At 45.0% G+C, this 18,460-nt stretch overlaps 1 long non-coding RNA gene across 1 annotated transcript; it reads left to right on the top strand.

The window, feature by feature from the left end:
• Positions 1-43: 43 nt before the first annotated feature.
• On the top strand, positions 44-5,583 carry LOC123383197. Its single transcript, XR_006592682.1, has 3 exons — positions 44-595; positions 4,028-4,197; positions 5,524-5,583. It is a non-coding gene; the product is annotated as an uncharacterized LOC123383197 (long non-coding RNA).
• The last annotated feature ends 12,877 nt before the right edge of the window (positions 5,584-18,460 follow it).

Genomic DNA, 18,460 nt, shown 5'->3' on the forward strand with positions numbered 1-18,460 from the left:
CTAACTTAGTTCCGGTATCCCACTTTGAGCCATTCAGAGCAAAAAACGAAACAAATAAGCAAACAAACAAAAGCCCCTTTGCAGTGGCAATACCACTGCACAGCCGTGCCCCAACAAGGATGATATTCTGGGATAAATCGGCAAAAGCCTTGGTTGTTGCCGTAGTAATCCTAAAGCTCAACAGAAGAAATTTCTTGAAGTGGACGGATAAAATTCTTAGAATCATCCCGCCCAAGCCCTCTAGAATTCCTTTATGATGCGTTTATCTATTTCGGTCTTTCACATAGGAAGATTCCAGAGTATCGCCCCAATGAATGCGCAGTGCTGTCGGCAAGGAGCACGCCGCTGCAAAAGGGATTAGACTTGAAAACGCCTTCTGAAGGGGTTTGGGAGAGAAAGTCCCACTGATGCTACCTGAAGTTGGGGGGAAACGTCGTCAGCCAGTTTTCAGTGTGATGCAGATACGATAGCTTTTCTCCCTCTGTTGGAAAGGTCGGGGAAAGTGAAATGACCCAGCGGGCCAGGTCAGCATCGACCTGGCTAAAAACTTGGCCGGTGGACGTGAACTGAAGTGCCAGGAGGGCTTACGTGCAAGGTGTGGTCTGGCAGGCAGGGCTGAGGCTGGAGGCCAAAGTCCCCGGCGGTTGGTGCTGTGGATTGGTAGTGGGTGGGGATTTTAATGGGCCGGTTCGGAATGGGGTGTGTTCGCTGCAAGGAGTTGGGACCAGAGTTGGGAGCTTGGCTGGTGCTGGAGAAGCACGTGAGCCAGAAGCTGGGGCCACAGCTGCAGACGGTTCTCTTAAGCCTTACTTCTCAAGAGGAGTCTTCCTTTCATAGTCTCTCTTCCTCTCGTCCAAATCTCCCAGAACTTAATGTCAAAGTAACACAAAGAAACTGTATGTGGAGGAGACTTCTGACTGACCACCAAATTCCATTTTTATAACTATCCTTAAAAATAAAAGAATTGGGGCGCCTGGGTGGCTCAGTCGGTTAAGCGTCCGACTTCAGCTCAGGTCACGATCTCGCGGTCCGTGAGTTCGAGCCCCGCGTCAGGCTCTGTGCTGACGGCTCAGAGCCTGGAGCCTGCTTCCGATTCTGTGTCTCCCTCTCTCTCTGCCCCTCCCCCGTTCATGCTCTGTCTCTCTCTGTCTCAAAAATAAATACGCGTTAAAAAAATAAATAAAAGGCATACGCTTTTTAAATTGTGGGAGAACTGACATACAATAAGTTGCATATGTATGTGTATATTGCACATACAATAAGTTGCATAAGTGTACAAGTTATTACTTTTGACATATCTCTCCCCCATGAGAACATCATCACAGTCAGGATACAGACACCAAAAAGTTTCTCTGTACCACTTTGTAATTTCCCCATCTCTGCCCCTTTCTCTTCCCCAGATGACCATTGATCTTCTTTTTTATTACGATAAGTTAGTTTGCATTTTCTAGAATTTTATATACATGGAATCATGCAGCATGTATGCTTTTTTTTTTTTTTTGGTTTGCCTTTCTTCACTCAGTATAATTATTTTGAGACTCATCCATGCCACCTGTGTGTCTTTCAAGAGTCCATTCCTCTTTATTGCTGAGTTGTATTTCATCAGATGAATGTTACAAAATTTGTTTATCTGTCCAACTTTTGATGGGCATTTGGTGGTTCCCAGGTTTTGGATATTACAAATAAAGCTGCAATGAACATTTGTGTGTAAGTCTGAGTAGAGACATATGCTTTTGTTGTTGTTTGTTGTTATTATTAGGTACATATCTGGGGACAGAAAGACTGGGTCCCTAGGTAGGTATACATTTAATGTTGGAAGAACCTCACACACTGTACCATTTTGGATTCCTATGCTAGCAATGTATGAGGGTTCTAGTTTCTCTGTGTCTTCACCAACAATTCATAAAGTCTATCTTTGTGACTTCAGCCCGTCTAACAGATGTGCTGTATCCTGTATGTTCCTAATGACTCTTGATGTTCAACGTGTTTTTGTGGGCTCGTTTGCCATCTGTTTATATTATTTAGTGGCTGTTTAAGTCTTGCATTCATTGTTTTTGAGCTGTGAGTTTTCTTTTCTTTTTTTTTTTTTTTTCAAAGTTTATTTATTTTTGGGACAGAGAGAGACAGAGCATGAACGGGGGAGGGGCAGAGAGAGAGGGAGACACAGAATCCGAAACAGGCTCCAGGCTCTGAGCCATCAGCCCAGAGCCTGACGCGGGGCTCGAACTCACGGACCGCAAGATCGTGACCTGGCTGAAGTCAGACGCCTAACCGACTGCGCCACCCAGGCGCCCCAAGAGCTGTGAGTTTTCTAAGTATTGAGTGTCGAGAGTTTATTTTTTATTATTTTTTTAAATGTTTATTTCTTTTTGAGAGAGAAAGAGACAGAGCATGAGCAGGGGAAGGGCAGAGAGAGAGGGAGACGCAGAATCTGAAACAGGCTCCAGACTCTGAGCTGTCAGCACGGAGCCCGATGCGGGGCTCGAACTCACGGACCGCGAGATCATGACCTGAGCCGAAGTCGGACGCTCAAGGGACTGAGCCACCCAGGCGCCCCTGAGAGTTCTTTACTTATTCTTATGCAAGACCTTTATCTGATATATTCTTTGAAAATATCATTGACTCATCTTTAATCCTCTTAACAACGAATGTGCGATCGTTCTATAGCCTCTCTTCTTGCTGGATACGGCCATGTGACTTGAGTTCTTGCTCATGGAACATGAGTAGAAGTGAAGCGTGCTACTTCTGAGTGTGCTTCTCCGGGCTGTCTTTTATGTTCTCAATCCACTGATCCAGCTTTGATCATGCTGGTGAGGACAGTGCCCTGGGGATTTCAGAAAGACCTGTGCAGCAGGCTCACTCCCCTTTGAAGCGTTGCATGGTAGAGAAATAAACTTCTCTCTACGTTTAAGTCATTGAATTTGGGGGTTTCTTTGTTACCCCTTAGCAGCTTAACCTTACCCTAACTAATATCCCAAGAAAGGTACACCTTCTCCCTTCCTTCCTACTTCGAGCACATTCCAACAGCAGTTCAGTTTGGCTGTCCGGAGGATGAATTCATTTTTCTAGACAAGAGAATAAAAATTCCTTGAGCAATAACTAAGGCACCATGTGATGCATCTTGCCTAAAAAGAGGAATGAGATTCAAATCTTGCTCTTGAGAAACAGACGGCCCGATGAAAATCTTTTAGGTTCATGCCTACCCAGTCTGAAATTGTAGAGTTGGCTTTTCTGCAGTTTAGGGTCAGAATTTTGCTGAGCTTAGAAGAATCTACAGAAACGCAGAATTTGGCTTCAACTTGGTGTTTTTCTACTGATATTCTGCAAAAAAATTACATTAAAATGAGACTTTGGCCCCTCTGCCTGCCAAATGAGAACAAGGTCTCCACGTTTAGGTGCCTGCTGCCCCATGTTCATTGTAAGTCTCCCTGGGTTCAGTGACATTGGACAATTACCATTTATTTGAATTTTTAAGGGACTCCTTCAAAAACATTTTTTTTTAATGTTTATTTATTTTTGAGAGAGAGAGAGCGCGCGTGAGTGAGCGAACAGGGGAGGGGACAGAGAGAGGAGACAGAGGATCCGAAGCAGGCTCCTCCCTGAGAGTTGAGAGCCCGATGCAGGGCTCGAACTCACGAACCCTGAGATCACGACCTGAGCCTGAGCCATAGTCAGATGCTCAACAGACTGAGCCACCCAGGCCCCCCCCGCCACTCCCTGCCCCCACTCCGCCATGGACTTTTGATGTAATTCAACTAACTTGCTTCTCTCAAGAATCTAACTGAAGTTTATAGACGAGGAAACAGATTCAGGAAGGAAAACTAACTTGTCTATGGCCCCAGAGCCAGTTAGGGATGGGAAGAAATTATGTAACTAGTCCTGCTACCGAATTCTTACGCCCTTTCCTGCAAAGCTCTGCTGCCTTCCCTGGGAGCGGCTTTGGACTTAGATTACTCAGATAGCTGCTGTGGGTTTTTTTCTTTTCGTGGAAGAAATAACCTCACAGACTCTGGTTCTGCTCCCACAGCCTCCTCAGCCCCAGGCTTGAGACCAGCCTCTATTACTCAGAAGAATTTGTGCAACTCCGTGCTTCTCTATCTTCAAGCATCAGCATGTTCGACTCTTGGTTTCAATCCAGAACCTGCCCTGTTTTTATAGAACAAAACTCCAGCTTCGATCTGAAAATGAAGATCCCAGGTCCGCACTTCAGTACAGTCCAAAGGCAAAGTTTCTGGTGGGATACTTCCGTTACCAGCCCGTCACCTTGGTAAAGGCTTTCAGACACATCAAACCAAAGGAAAGAGGCTCTTTCTTTTTCTTGTTGTTCCAGATCAGATAACGTTGCCTGATTAGTTCCTCCACCATGAATTCATACCGCAGGTACCCACATGCCAGCCCTTTGCTGAAAGGCCATCAGCCAAATTGCTTCCTGCATAATCATTCATATTTTGCCTCATGCTTTCCCTTCTCCACCTCTATTTCCGGCTCCTCCCCCTGAAATAGCAAAATGCTTGCAAAGAAAATGTGTCAACAGGTGAAATTTATAGGAGTTTCCTGGCCCACACAGAAACACGAACCACAGGCGTCCCCAAAGGGGAGATTTTCTTACCCAGACACTTACTCTCTTGAATATGCCCTGATTCATTCATATATGAGTTCTCTAGAGAAACCGGTTATCTTTTTTAGGGAATCACAGTATGGAGCTTCTGTTTGGAAAGAGTGGCTTTGATGAAGGCCAGTTGGGATTATTTAGTTGCAGTTACAGAAAAGCCCAACCCAAACTAGCTTAGAAAGGGAAATTAGTGATTCAGAAGCTGAAAACGCTGACTTCAGGTTTAACTCTATTCGGGACTCAAGCAGATCGGTAGCACCTGCTTAGTTTTTTAATCTCCATTTCTTTGTTCTGGCTTCCTTTAGGTTGACTTCAGCTTTCAGTTTTATGGGTACCAGAAAGGTACCTACCTGCTAGCCTGATTCATTCTCCTATGTTTTAGGTCAGAGGTTATGAGAGTCTCTTTCCCCAAAGATTCAGGGAAAATGTCACTGCATCTCATTTGGCTCTGACTAGGCCATGCACGATCCATGAAAGTCAGTGGACAGGAAATGAGACATGCTGATGGTTTAGGCCTGGGTCACAAGCTCCGCCCCTGAGGCTGGGTGTGGAGTCAGCTTTAATGGGACCGCGTAAGAATCAGGTAGGGACCTGGAGGTCTCTGGCAATGACCACTGCGGTCAGTTCTGCCTTCTAAGAAATGACGCCTTCATGTCACGTGATGTTTTGTTTCCACTGAACAAGCCAGCCGCCTACCTTGAAAATAGCCCGCATCTTCTCATGTAAAATAGGAATCCACCTCCAAAGCCAGGCTGACTTAGGGAAAAGGTTACTTTCTGATCTAACTTCCAGCAGTGAGGCTAGTTTGCCAAAGTTTTGGTGTAAGTGGGTTGGTATAGAAAACTTACTCAAAAGTATCTCAAAGTCTATAGCAGGAGCACTTAACATTCTTTCTTTTTTTTTTTTTTAAGTTTATTTTAAGAGACAGAGCAGACGAGGGGCGGAGAGAGAGAGAGGGAGAGAGAGAATCCCAGGCAGGCTCTGTGCTGTCAACGTGGAGCCTGATGCGGTGCTGGAACTCACAAACCGTGAGATCGTGACCCGAGCCGAAACCAGGAGTCGGACCCTTAACCAACTGAGCCACCCAGACTCCCCGGACCACTTTACGTTCTTTAAAGCATGAAGATCCTCCACTGGTTTGAAGCCTACTACAATAAGCCTTTCTTACTGGTCTCCTTGGGTTTTTGTTTTTGTTGCCTAAGACGACTATGATATACCTAGACCTCTGTAGCCTGATCAGGCTGCCCCAGGAGGGAGCGGACGAGGTTATGTGCCTTTCCAAATAAACGTTTGGGATTAGGATTTTAATCATTCTTATCAACTTTTGACCTCAAATGTTCAACCTCTTAACCCCTGAACAACTGTCACTGCTTATTGTACTGCCTTTATTCAAACACTTCATTGTTGCTTGTGTGTCAGACCATCTCTGAGCCCTTCACACGCATTATTGCACTTCTTCCTCGTAACCACTCTATGACATAGAGGCTATTATTATTCCCATTGTATGGAAGATGAAATTGACTTAGAAGAGATTAAACATCTTGCACAAGGTCACACAGTTCAAGCCGGAGATCTCAAAATCATGCTACATAAATAAGCAAAGGTTTTTGCCCCTGCGCCCCATGGTGCAGCACAGGAAGACAGACCTATAAATAAACCACTGCATTAGATGTAATATTTGCCGTGATAATGATCTACACGGGGGTAAGTGAGGATGTGAGAGAGAGAGAGAGAGAGAGAGCAGTCATTTCCCTATGGGGGTGGGGAGGGTTTGAAATGGGTATTGGGACAAGTTCTCTAGAGGAGGCTAAGCTCAGGTACATGAGAAGGCGTTTTCTGGAAGGTTAGGGCTGAGAATAGCATCCCAGAGATTGGGAATGTGTGCAAGTAAAGCGCTGAGGCATCTGATAGAAATGCATGATGGGAGAATCCATGACTGGAACATAAGGTTCCAGAAGAATGGACATAAGAGGAGCAGGACCCAGTCCATGAGCCTGATTTTAGTGAGAGGGATTTTTTTAAATATTAATTTTTTTAATGTTTATTTATTTTTGACAGAGAGAGAGAGAGAGAGAGACATAGCATGAATGGGGGAGGGGCAGAGAGAGAGGGAGACACAGAATCTGAAACAGGCTCCAGGGTCTGAGCTGTCAGCACAGAGCCCGACGCGGGGCTCCAACTCACAGACCGCGAGATCATGACCTGAGCTGAAGTCAGATGCTCAACCGACTGAGCCACCCAGGTGCCCCATATAGTGAGAGGGATTTAGTCAGATCAAAATGAAGGGCTTTAAGAAAAAGGGGGCAGTTATTCATAATCAGTATCTTTTTCTGTTTTTAAAATTTCCAAGCTTTAATTATTTTTGGATTTTTTAAATTATATAAAATACACACAACATAAAATTTGCCACTTAAAAAATTTTAATTGGGTATTCAGTGGCCGCAGGTACGTTCACAACGTTGTACAACCATCTCCACTATCCATTTCCAGAACCTTTCATTAGCCCAGACAGAAATTCTGTACCCATTAAACATTTATTCCCCAGTTCCCCTGTAACTTGTGTCAATCAAAGGAAGCTGCCTTGAAAAATAAGGAGAAACAAGTATACAGATCCTCAACGTACGTGAGTGCGAAGAACACTGTGATTTGTGCTCTTTTAAAAGGAAAAGTGTCAGTAACACTACATTTTAGGGATGAGACAGTCCAGGCAGTGGCATGTGAGTGTGGTTGTTCCTGCCAAATCCTCAAGATAATGGGGATGTGCCTTTTTTTTTTTTTAATTTTTTTTTGGGATGTTCCATTATTACTAAGATGTCCCTCTAGTTTTCCTGGAAAAGGAAGGCCACTCACATTGTTGGTAAATATCCCATGGCAATCAGCCGGGTCACCAAACACACATTGATTGAGCACTTGCTGCATGCACGGTCATGTGTCAGGTGCCGTGAACAGAGAAGAGTAGGCAACCATCCACACGACCTTCAAAGGAATCATAATGTAGTTAGGGAGAAGAACACGGGCAAGCCAGTCTGCGACCTAAGGCAGGCTAGAGTCCGTTCTTCCTCAACCCCTGACCTGTGTCGATCCTACCTTCTCACCGCCCGGTGTGTGGCTCTTTACGGCGCTAATCACGTGACACTTTTACATCCGTTTGAACGTCTCCTTGTATTAACCATCAGACTGTGCACTCCATAAGGGCAGGTACCTTTTTTGGCTCATTGCTGTCTCTCCAGCGTCTAGCATAGTTCTTGGCACACAGGACGTGTTCAGCAAGTACATACTGAACCAACGGTTTCTGTCATTATTTATGTGTGTATGTGTGTGTGTATTTCTAGCGACTAGTCATTCTATGCACGTGTCCGTATGTATAGGTGTACAAGTCATATGTTTTGAAAACACAAACAAAAAATCCTCGGCTGCAGAGTCCTAACCACTTTGGAATCCACAGCTTCTTCGAGGTCTTACTACTATTTCTCTACGGCTAAGACTCCCGTGGTTGCACAGCTCTGTGAGTCAGGCCCGTCCCTCCCGGCTTTGTGGGACCTCACGCCTCCGGCAGTGGACACGGAGTGGGGGGGCCTGGCACCCAGCGAGTGATTGCAGTCAGGCTTCTAAGGCGTCCGGACAGACTCACACGCTCACTCCTTAGCGCTAATCAGAAGACTATTTATAGACCTCAGCCCTCCTCTGAACACCCGAGCTTAACTCCTGCCCCCTCACTCTCAGCAGACAGCCTCACCTCATGACTCACCGAGAAGACTGAGGTCATCCCGGTGCTTTCTGTCGCTTCCTGCTTTCTACCTCCAATTTCCCTCTCCCCAGTGGAGCCTGGCCTCTCCCAGAGCCCGCATCCTCCGGCCCTGTGTGGTTTCCTCACCCCCCCCCCCCCCCCCGGATTACCTGCAACAGCCTTCCTAACCCGTCTCGCGTTTCCATTTTCCCTCTTCCACACCGCAGGCAGAAGGATTCTTTTAAAACGAGGGTCACGGGCAATGCCCGCTGCAAGAGCTCCCACTTTTCACTATTCCCGGAAATCATCTCAGGATGTAGATAAGAGCGATAGTTAATCCTAAGTCTTCCAACCCTTCCCTCCTGCCTCCCTCTGAAAGTAAGTCATTTGCAGACGTGCGTATTTATTAGTACTGACACATTTCTCGGGGTGCATCTGATAACACGGGGCACATCCGGTGCGGGACATCTTGACGCGGTCCCGGGGAGTGGTCTTCCCTGTGCTCCTCACCACCTGGTCAGGGGCCTCCTTTCCTTTCTCCCGGCTGGCTTCTCACTCCCTCCCGCCAGCTCCCTGGCTCTGCTCCCAGCACCCCTTGGAAATTAGGTTCTTGTCACTCCCTCGTGGCTACTGTCATTCGTTCCCCCCTCCTCGTCCTCTGCTTCTGACAGCCTTCGTCCTGCTTGCCTTGCCTCCAGACTTCTCACCACACCCTTCTTTTCCCTCCCGGCTCTCTCTCAGTGGTTCCTTTCTCCTCCTGGAGGGTCTTTTGTTCTGCCTGCCCTTGAACGCTGTGTCCTCCGGTTCCAGGCAGAGTGCCTGCCGCTTCCTCTCCCAGCTCTCTAAGCTTTCTGTGGGTGGTTTTATCCCCTCACGTGTTTTCGTGCATTCTTCATACTGTGAGAGCATGGCACACACATCACATTGTGTACACACGACTCTTGTAAGTTCACTGTCATCCTCCAGGCCTTCGAGGGCTTTAGCAGGTCATTGTGGAGCCTTGCTTCCTGGGCTGGAGGCGTTGTTCCAGAAAGAATTATATCGTGAGTTGCCTAAAGTTCTTTTTGTTTTATGGTCAACACTATTCCTGGGGGCAAGAGGCACTTTGATGACATCTTAAGACGAAGCAGCACATTGTCCCAGGTCTTCAGCATTTCTGGTGCTTTCCCTACCTTCCACTGCATTATTGCTGACCTCAGCGTGTGCTCCGGACTTGGAGCCTGAAGGAACCCTTCTGAGCCCCCAAAAGTGGCCTGTTGCTGGGGCCCCTTCTGCATTGATCTGTGCCTGGCAGCTTCCCCACCCCCTCTTTCCCACCCAGCTTCATCAGGTCTCCCTTACGCCTCCCTCTCCCCGTCCCACAGAACTGTGCTGCTGACCTGGGATGAGCTCTGTGCAGTGGAACAGGCAGGGAAAAGAGAAAGGTTTCCCCTCAAGGAGCATCCATTATGGACGCTGCCAAGTTTGCCCGTTTTTTTTTTTTTCTCCTAGAGAAAAACATGTGATAGCATGTTGTGCTACACGTGTGGATATTTTTCCAAAGAAGCGTCTGCATTAGTGTCCTGCTGCTGCTATAACAAAGGGTCACAAACTTGGCGACTTAAAATCACACAAATTTTTATCTTCTTATGGGTATGGAAGCCAGAAGCCTGGAGACAGTTTTATTGGGCTGACATCAAGGTTAGCCAGTCCACAGAGCTGGTTCTTTCTGGAGGCTCTAAGGGTGAATCTGCTTCCCTGACGTCTCCAGCATCTGGAGGCTGTCTGTATTCCTTGGCTTGTGGACTTTTCCTCTCCTCGCTTTCAGCCCTCCTGCTTCCATTGACACATCCCTTACTCCCTCCTCTCTTTCTTTACTCAAATCTTCCTTCCCGCTCTCGTAACGGCCCTTGTGATCACATTTAGGGTCCACTAGATACTACAGGCTAATCTCTCTATTTCAAGACCCTTAATTTAATCACATCTACAGCATTCTTTTGCCTATAAGGTAATATTCACAGATTTCAGGGATTAGAACATGGGTCCTCTGGGGGGGACAGTATTCAGCATACTATAATATTCACACTGAATTTCACCTGCCCTTGGACTACTCACGTATCTTTGTGTCACCTTCTTGTGTTTTATTTTGGCCAAAGAACGTTACTTAATAAGGCATTTCCACAGATATGTAGATGTACATGAATATATATGAAGTTATTTGTTATTTATATGTTTTACTATGTATTTGATAACCTTTGAGGTATATTGACATATCTCGAAGAAAGAAAACCCATTTAGAGGGTATGATTTCTACGTTGTCAGTGTTTGTGTTTAACTTCACAGAAAAAACCATCATGCTGATACGATCCCCTCTTTCAGCCTGTTGAGAGAGAGCTCATAGGAACACAGGTAAATGGGTCATGGGAGATGTGTCATTTGTGGACAGCTATTGGGCTGGCTGGCTCAGATGCCACCTTCTCTCGTCTACTCAACTCCAGCACCCAGAGTGACTGGTGCTCCTCGCTGTTGGTTCCACTGACTGTACCATCCAATTCACCTCCAACTTCCCTGGCTTGTCCTTTGGTGTCCTCGGCTCTGCCCACGCCCTTCAACACCCAGTTGGAGAAGCTTCCATTGACGTTTGTCCACCTGCCTCCTTCATAACTTTCTTCTTCGGTTATCTTGTCTACTCCTGCAACTTCAATCCTCGTCCTTGGGGATAAATTCCAGACCCATGTTTCTCATGTAAAATACTAAGAGTAGAGTAGTTTCTCAAGTACCTCTACTATCTTGGTTTAAGATGTCTTAAAGATACGTTTTCATGTGTAGAGGTTATGTATTTTAATGATCCACCTGGGTTGAATGTTTGGTTTGGTAACACTCTTTTTACAAATATACGTAAAAAACAAACCTTACTTAATGTAATCAGGTTATCGAATTCACTTAAAAAAAAAAAAAAAAAGATAGGCCCAGAAAGATGCATTCAAAGTTGTGACAAATTAAATTTGCAAAAACTTGATTCCGAGTATTGAAGTTTAAATTTTTGTTTTCAACGTTTTTATTTATTTTTGGGACAGAAAAAGACAGAGCATGAATGGGGGAGGGGCAGAGAGAGAGGGAGACGCAGAATTAGAAACAGGCTCCAGGCTCCGAGCCATCAGCCCAGAGCCTGACGCGGGGCTCGAACTCACGGACCGTGAGATCGTGACCTGGCTGAAGTCGGACGCTTAACCGACTGCGCCACCCAGGTGCCCCCCGAGTATTGAAGTTTAGAATGGAGATTTAAATACATCTAATGGGCCCATTCATTGCTTACCATATATAGCACCAAGGGGTTTTAATTACGGTGCTCATGCAATAAATAGAATCACACTTCCCAGCTCACATTATAACGTAAAATAAAATGACACTAAGCACCATGAGTATAGATTTGCTAGTAAACAAACTCTCCTCTAAATAGAACTGCTTAGCTATTGTCTTTAAGTCAATTATCTCAAAGTTCTAGGAAAGTCAAGCTCAGTGAGAAGGAATAATAAATAACAACTGAAACGATAAGGCTTTCCTTCATTGAAGTTTATACATTTTTGGAGAATTTGGCTATCATTTATTGATAATATTCATAAGGTAGAATTCCTTTCATCTGATTTTTACATTATTCTATTTATGATAAAAAAATATATCATTGGGCTTCATCTCTGAGGTAAAAGTTTCTGAATACAAGCCTTGTCAGTTTCAGTTCCTTTGTTAGTTACTGGGTTGCCAAGTTCGGGCAGAATGGGATGTACGTCCTCTGCCTCAGGGAAAAAACCTTTTGCAGTCTCCTTGAATATTAGACAAAATGTCTAATACATGGCTGTTTTCTAATTGCTTGCACTTATCATAATTTCTGTGCTTGTGGAGATTACCATAGTGTGTGGTGTGTAGGTATATAAACCATAGGCTTTCAGATTTCCTTTCACTGGCTTTTTCTAATAGCTTCTAAAACCATGACAGTATTTTAAACACATTTATCATAAGCTATGTTTATGAAGAAACTAACAAACAGAAGCGGGCAATGATCCCTCGTGGAATATATTTATTCACTCATTCCTTCCTTAGTCGCAGATCTACTCATCACTCACTTACTGAGGGCTCGCAAGGTGCTTGCTGCACAGGGCTGTAGAGTCCCTTAAGAATATAGGCATTACTTGGCACAGAGTTTCCTTTTCATGAGCCAATAGTCTAATGTGGGACTTGTCGTTAAAAAGCTGTAATTAGGGGCGTCTGGGTGGCTCAGTCGGGTAAGCGTCCGACTTCAGCTCAGGGCATGATCTCGCGGTCTGTGAGTTCGAGCCCTGCGCCAGGCTCTGTGCTGACAGCTCGGAGCCTGGAGCCTGCTTCGGATTCTGTGTCTCCCTCTCTCTCTGCCCCTCCCCCACTTGTGCTCTGTCTCTCAGAAATAAATCAATACGTAAAAAAAAAATTTAAATAGTGGTGTAGGGTAGGGATGGGAATAGACGGATAATAATGGTCACCTTACAGGGTTGTTTGTAAAAATAAACAATGCGTGTAAAGTGCCTGATACTTAGTAAGCACTTAACAATTGTTAAATGAATAAGTACTGTGGGAGTTCAGAGAAAGAAAAATTTACTCCCAGTTTGGCTGAACAGAGAAGGCTTCTAAAGGGCTATCTGATCTTACAGAATCTGGGGCATGGGCACACTTAGGAAATAGAGATCGTTCTCTCCCTTTTAAAATGCTTTTCTATTTCTTTAAAAAAATTTTTTAAGTTTATTTATTTTGAGAGAGAGAGAGAGCTAGCAGAGGAGGGGCAGAGAGAGAGAGGGAGAGACAGAATCCTAAGCAGGCTCCATACAGTCAGCACAGAATCTGATGTAGGGCTCGAACTCACGAACTGTGAGATCACGACCTGAGCCGAAACCAAGACTTGGATGCTTGACCGACTGAGCCACACCAACACGCGCTTTTCTATTTCTTTTTCCTTTTGTTCCAGTGCGCACACATGGTTTCTATGATCATGCTGTAATCTTGACTTACACTTCTTCCAAAGGCAGCACATAATCAATGGCCGAGCTTGTGGACAAGGACTCTTAAGCAGTCTTAAGGAATGGGAGACACCCAGACTGCTCCAGGAGCCTGGGATGGATTGATGGATTGGTGCCCGACAATGGCAGGTGGCTGTCTTTGTGTAGCAGCCAGTGGCAAATGAAAGACGTGTGTAAGGATCACTCTCCCCAGAGGCCGTTCCTTTCTCTACATCTGAAAAGGCAATAAGTTGATCCTAAACAGGACCAAAAATTCAAAAGACTTCTGACAGATCGGTCAAGCACCCTTAAGTTTATCTGGATAAAAATTCATAATCACCCTCCCATGTTGACAAAGCTGTGACACCTGCAGAGGTTTAAAGGGGAAGATCAGAGCTGAGCTGAAGGGGCGGTTATATCCCATAAACGCAAGAAAAAGATCTGAATTAAAATGCATTACGCTTTACATGGGTCACATCTTCCTAACTTTAACTTGGATGGGAACTAACTATGAGGCAGGCAAAGGTTATCTCCCAAGCAATACATACCTAATTTGTGATAGCCTATAAAAGATTGGTTGCATATTGGTTTCCCCAAATAAGCTTGCATTGCTCTTCATATATCCCCCTTCTTAGAAAACACCCAGACTGTCTTGGGCCCACAGTGCCACCTGATTACCAGGGGGATATGGCAGACGTGTCTCCTGCCCCTCTCTCTTTTTACAGCTCAATCAATTCAAGCTCAGATAAATCTGTTCTCACATGTCCCATTTCACTTCCTTCCTTGTTCCCCTACGTCTTCCAATTCTTGCCCAGTTAGATCAGGAAAAAAAAAAAAAAGAAGAATTACTATCAGTATTTCTCCTAAGAGTTTGATGCTATGGAATTAAACAAGGAATGCAGATTTTGGCACTAGCTGAGTTTAAATCTAAAGAAGAAAATCGTTTCTCTCTGTGTCTGTTTCTCTACATACTTACTCATCATGAAATGAAACGAGGTGGGGGGGATCCTGATCGGACTCGGAGAAAGTTATAAAGAAAAGCCATTTTCACAAATGTCTTTCTTGTTTCGTTCTCTTTCTCTCTCACCTCTCCACCCCCCCCCCCCCCCCCCTTTTGTCAACCATTTTTTATAGCATCTGGTCTGTTTATACGCTTTGGCCTTATTTACATGACTGTTCTACTTTTCAGTTATACACTAGTATGGAAAATGTGTGTGCATGCTGGGTGGGGACCCCTTTGTCTCTCATTTGCCTTTTCCCTTTCCCTGTGAAATCAGATATCCACAAGAAAGGGCTAAGATCACAGCACGTGGTAACAAATGCACAGAGCGGCCGGTAATCTCTCTTGCCTTCTGTGCTTCCTTTTCCTGACTATCGAACGTACCAGCAAGTCTTTTTCTGCAATGCTGGCAGGATCAAAAGTCAGGCAAAGATGATTCAGGTTCCATTTCTATTATGAAATGATTGTCTTATCTGCATGAGAATACACACATATATTCCTGCTAAATTATCTACATCCTAAGCATCCATTCATGCCCCAGAGAAGATGATGAATGTACCAGATGCTTACATGTTGTGGTGAGATCAGAGATGGGTGGGGCAGGGCAGTCTGCCAACTGTCTGGGTGGCTATGTCAGGAGAATGAGTCATTCCAGCAGCTCCTGCTGTATCACCCCTGATATTGGTTTTAATATGTCCCACTGGAAGAAGGCCAGAGGCCTTATACCAAAGTTTGGGCCCATTTTTCATCTCTTGGCAGTGGTGTAGTTCCTATATTACTCTCCCCGCACCCCCCACCCCCCAGAAAGCCTCAGCCAGGCCATTATGACCCCGTTGCGGACGGACTGCGTTTCCCCAAAGCACGGTATGATGCTTTGTTCTGAGGCTTCCATTCCTGGTTGATACTTTATAGTTGGTCCTCGAAATGCTTACCAAAACGCGTTATCAGGCCTGGGCCAGGTCTTAGCCTAGAAACCAGATAATCTACTCCCCCCCCCCCCCACCCCCGTAATCAATAGCACTCCACCATTCCTGGGCCCCTTAGAGTCAACAAGGCTTCTAAAACTAAACACTCCAAAAGCTTCAGCCTGCAGACCCGGGCTGGACATTGGTCTCCAAGGGGAGGAGACGCTGTGCCCTGGGTGAGGCACGGTGCCTGTGCTCACCCCGCCCCAGCCGCCGGCGGAGCACCCGGCTGGCCCGAGCGGGCCTGAGACCACGGAGGCCGCGCGGCTCGGGCGGTGGGCTCCTTGCGGCGCCGCCACGCAGTGGGCAGGAAGGGGGCGTGCGCGCCTTGGGTAGCTTTTGTGCTCTTGAGCTAGACTGAGCCGCCTTGACTTGGGATCAGACCGCCCCTGCTGTCCTATTGTCTTAAGGAGTCGTGTTGGGGGCGGAGGAAGCTGAGGGGGGCGCTGATCTGAGGATTTCAATAGAACCCCTGTCTAGGCTTCCCCGAGATTGGATCCAAGACTGCATCCGTGGCCAGCCCGCTGGCGGATACGGCTGCCTGTGTGAGGGGCGCGGGGCGGCTGATGAAAGAGGCTGCGCGGTGCATGCTGTGGGAAGAAGAGAGGTTTATTTATTTTGCGTTTGGCAACGTGATTATGTTAACTTGTCTGTGGGACCCAGACGCACACAGCGGAATAGCCCGCTTGTGCGACGTGATGAGGCCCAAGTGATGGCTTTTGGTCGTTGCATTGGGCCCGATTTGGACGAAGACACCTGGCAGTTTAGAGTGTTTGTTTGCTTATCTGCCGATTTTAGCCATCAGGCCGGGGCGTGTGTGTGTGTGTGTGTGTGTGTGTGTGCGCGTGCGCGCGCGCGAGTGCGTGTGTGCGCGCGATTGAGTGTGTGTGTGCATGTGTTGCGGGGGAGGCAGGGTAGGGAGATGTGTGCGTCTTGGTCAGGGAGTATGGAAATTTCTGGCTTCAGCTTGTATCTATTTTTGTGGCCATTTGTGTTACCTTTTGGTTTTCTATGCGCCTGGAAGGCACACTGACCGTAAGATTCAGAGCGAAACCTCAGAAGATTTAAGGTAATTCATTTTGAAACTGGTTGAATGTTTACTCTAACAACAAGTCTAACAAGTTCAAGGAACACTTTCTGAATTCACGAATTTTCCTTCTCTCTTTTTTGGTGTTAGCCGACAAAATCCACCGTTACAGAGACCTCAGGCATTTTTATGTATGTTGGGCCACTCCTCCTCTCTCAATTTGCCAGCAACCCTATTGGGCTAATGTTTCCCAAACGATTTTCCAAAGAATTGGGTATCATTGGGTCAAAGGCCTTACATAAATGCATTTTTTTCCTCATTAAATTCCAATTTTCCAAAACCACTACCCTATTATATGATAAACGTTAAATGTTACAATGGATAGCTGTAATACCAAACTAGCCCAGTTAAGGGATATTTACCTTTAGAATTTTCTGAAAACAACATTTGTGAAGATTGAGAGAAACAAAATAGGTAGGAATATTTTACCTAAGATCAAAAACATGCCACAGACCAAAGCATTATTTCTCTCAAAGAAGCTATTTGGAAAAACTCAAAACATCTGGTTTATATTATAAAATATAAGAGTAGAGAGAGTAGTGGTTTTTGAGGCATCAGCTTTTATACTTCTGGAATTTTATAATCGCTCTGTCCCTGTTTCTTTCAAAACAAAACAATACAATACTTCTGTTTTTTCTATTTCTGGTTTATTCAGTTGTCAGGGAGGGGCGGTAGGGGGAGTATGGGGGGACGTGTCACAAATGATATTAAAGGAGGCCCATGTGATTTTTTTTTCTTTACTTTTCATATCTCAATTCCCTGGCCATTCAATTTAGTTCCTGAGGTGCTGACAGCTGGTAATATGCTAGACTGCAATCCACTTTTCAAAAGTTATTGATATTTCCTAACTGAGGTTTAATGGTGTGCTTGGCCTAGGTGAAAATGTGCCAAGGGCTTGGGTCTCCTGTGCCTTATCCGGGTTTGCTACAGTTCCAGGAGCATACTGCCAGAAGCAAGAAACCACGTTGCCTGGCCCTCGCAAGGCAAATGAATCCTGAGTATGTATTTCTTTCAAAATGCTTCTACACAGACCGACAGAGGGACCAAACAGTGACTCTTTCTTTTGGACTGTTTATTTGTTCAGTTTATAAAAGCTGGCGAGTCTAAAAGATTTAAACTACCTAATTCTGCAAAATTAATATCTGCCTACATTATAGAAACTAGCCCTAATGTATTTTAGCAAAAAGCCATTAGGAAAAGAAAAAGAAAAAAAAAAAAAGGTCAGTAGATCTGGAATGAGAGAGTGGTGATGATCGCACAACATGGTGAATGTACTAAATGTCCCTAGTGGTAAATTTATGTTGTGTGTATTCAACCACAATAATAATAATAGTAGTAAAAAGTCGGTAGAAAGAGTTTATCTTATTCTAGTGGCTTAGAATGTTGATGTTGATGATCATTGCAGCTGTGTGGTTTCCAATGAGGCAGAGGGAGGCATGAGCAGAAACAGAGGAGTAATATTCCCAACCCAAAGTTGTTTGTGCTGGAAACTAAATTATATTTATGGCAAGTGGCAGATAATTTGAATATGCTTCGCAGGATAGCAGCTTCATAACTATAAGGATTTAACAGTTGTGGTGGTCATTATTTGTAACGAAACCAAAGGAAACCAGCTTAAGGTCCATAATGGGGTAATTTGTCATTCGGGGGAGACAAAAACAAACAGGACACATTGCCACTCTAACTGGCTACCAATATCTCTCTGGGTTGTGTATTCCCAACATTCATGAAGTTATCAAAAACTTTTTTGGGGGGGGGTGTAAAATGGTCATCAGGTAAGAGAAAAAGATAAATAAAGACAGAAAATATATTTAACATGTGGAGAGTTGGGTAAACACATAGCTATTGGCAGAAACATAATAAAGGATGAATTAAGGGCGCATAAGAACATTTTTGATTTCTAGTGTTTGCGATTCATCAAGGTCCCTAGTCTTTTTCTCCTTTGTGAGTTTCAAGGATATACTGTAATCTATTTTCTTCACTACATCAAAACTGTAATGAATGTGCTGAAAGCCATGGATTGCCATCTTGAAACGACATGATTCTAAATAAATGAAAGATATATT

This window comes from Felis catus, chromosome F2 (assembly GCF_018350175.1).
Source record: "Felis catus isolate Fca126 chromosome F2, F.catus_Fca126_mat1.0, whole genome shotgun sequence".
In the NCBI taxonomy this organism is placed as follows: Eukaryota; Metazoa; Chordata; class Mammalia; order Carnivora; family Felidae; genus Felis; species Felis catus.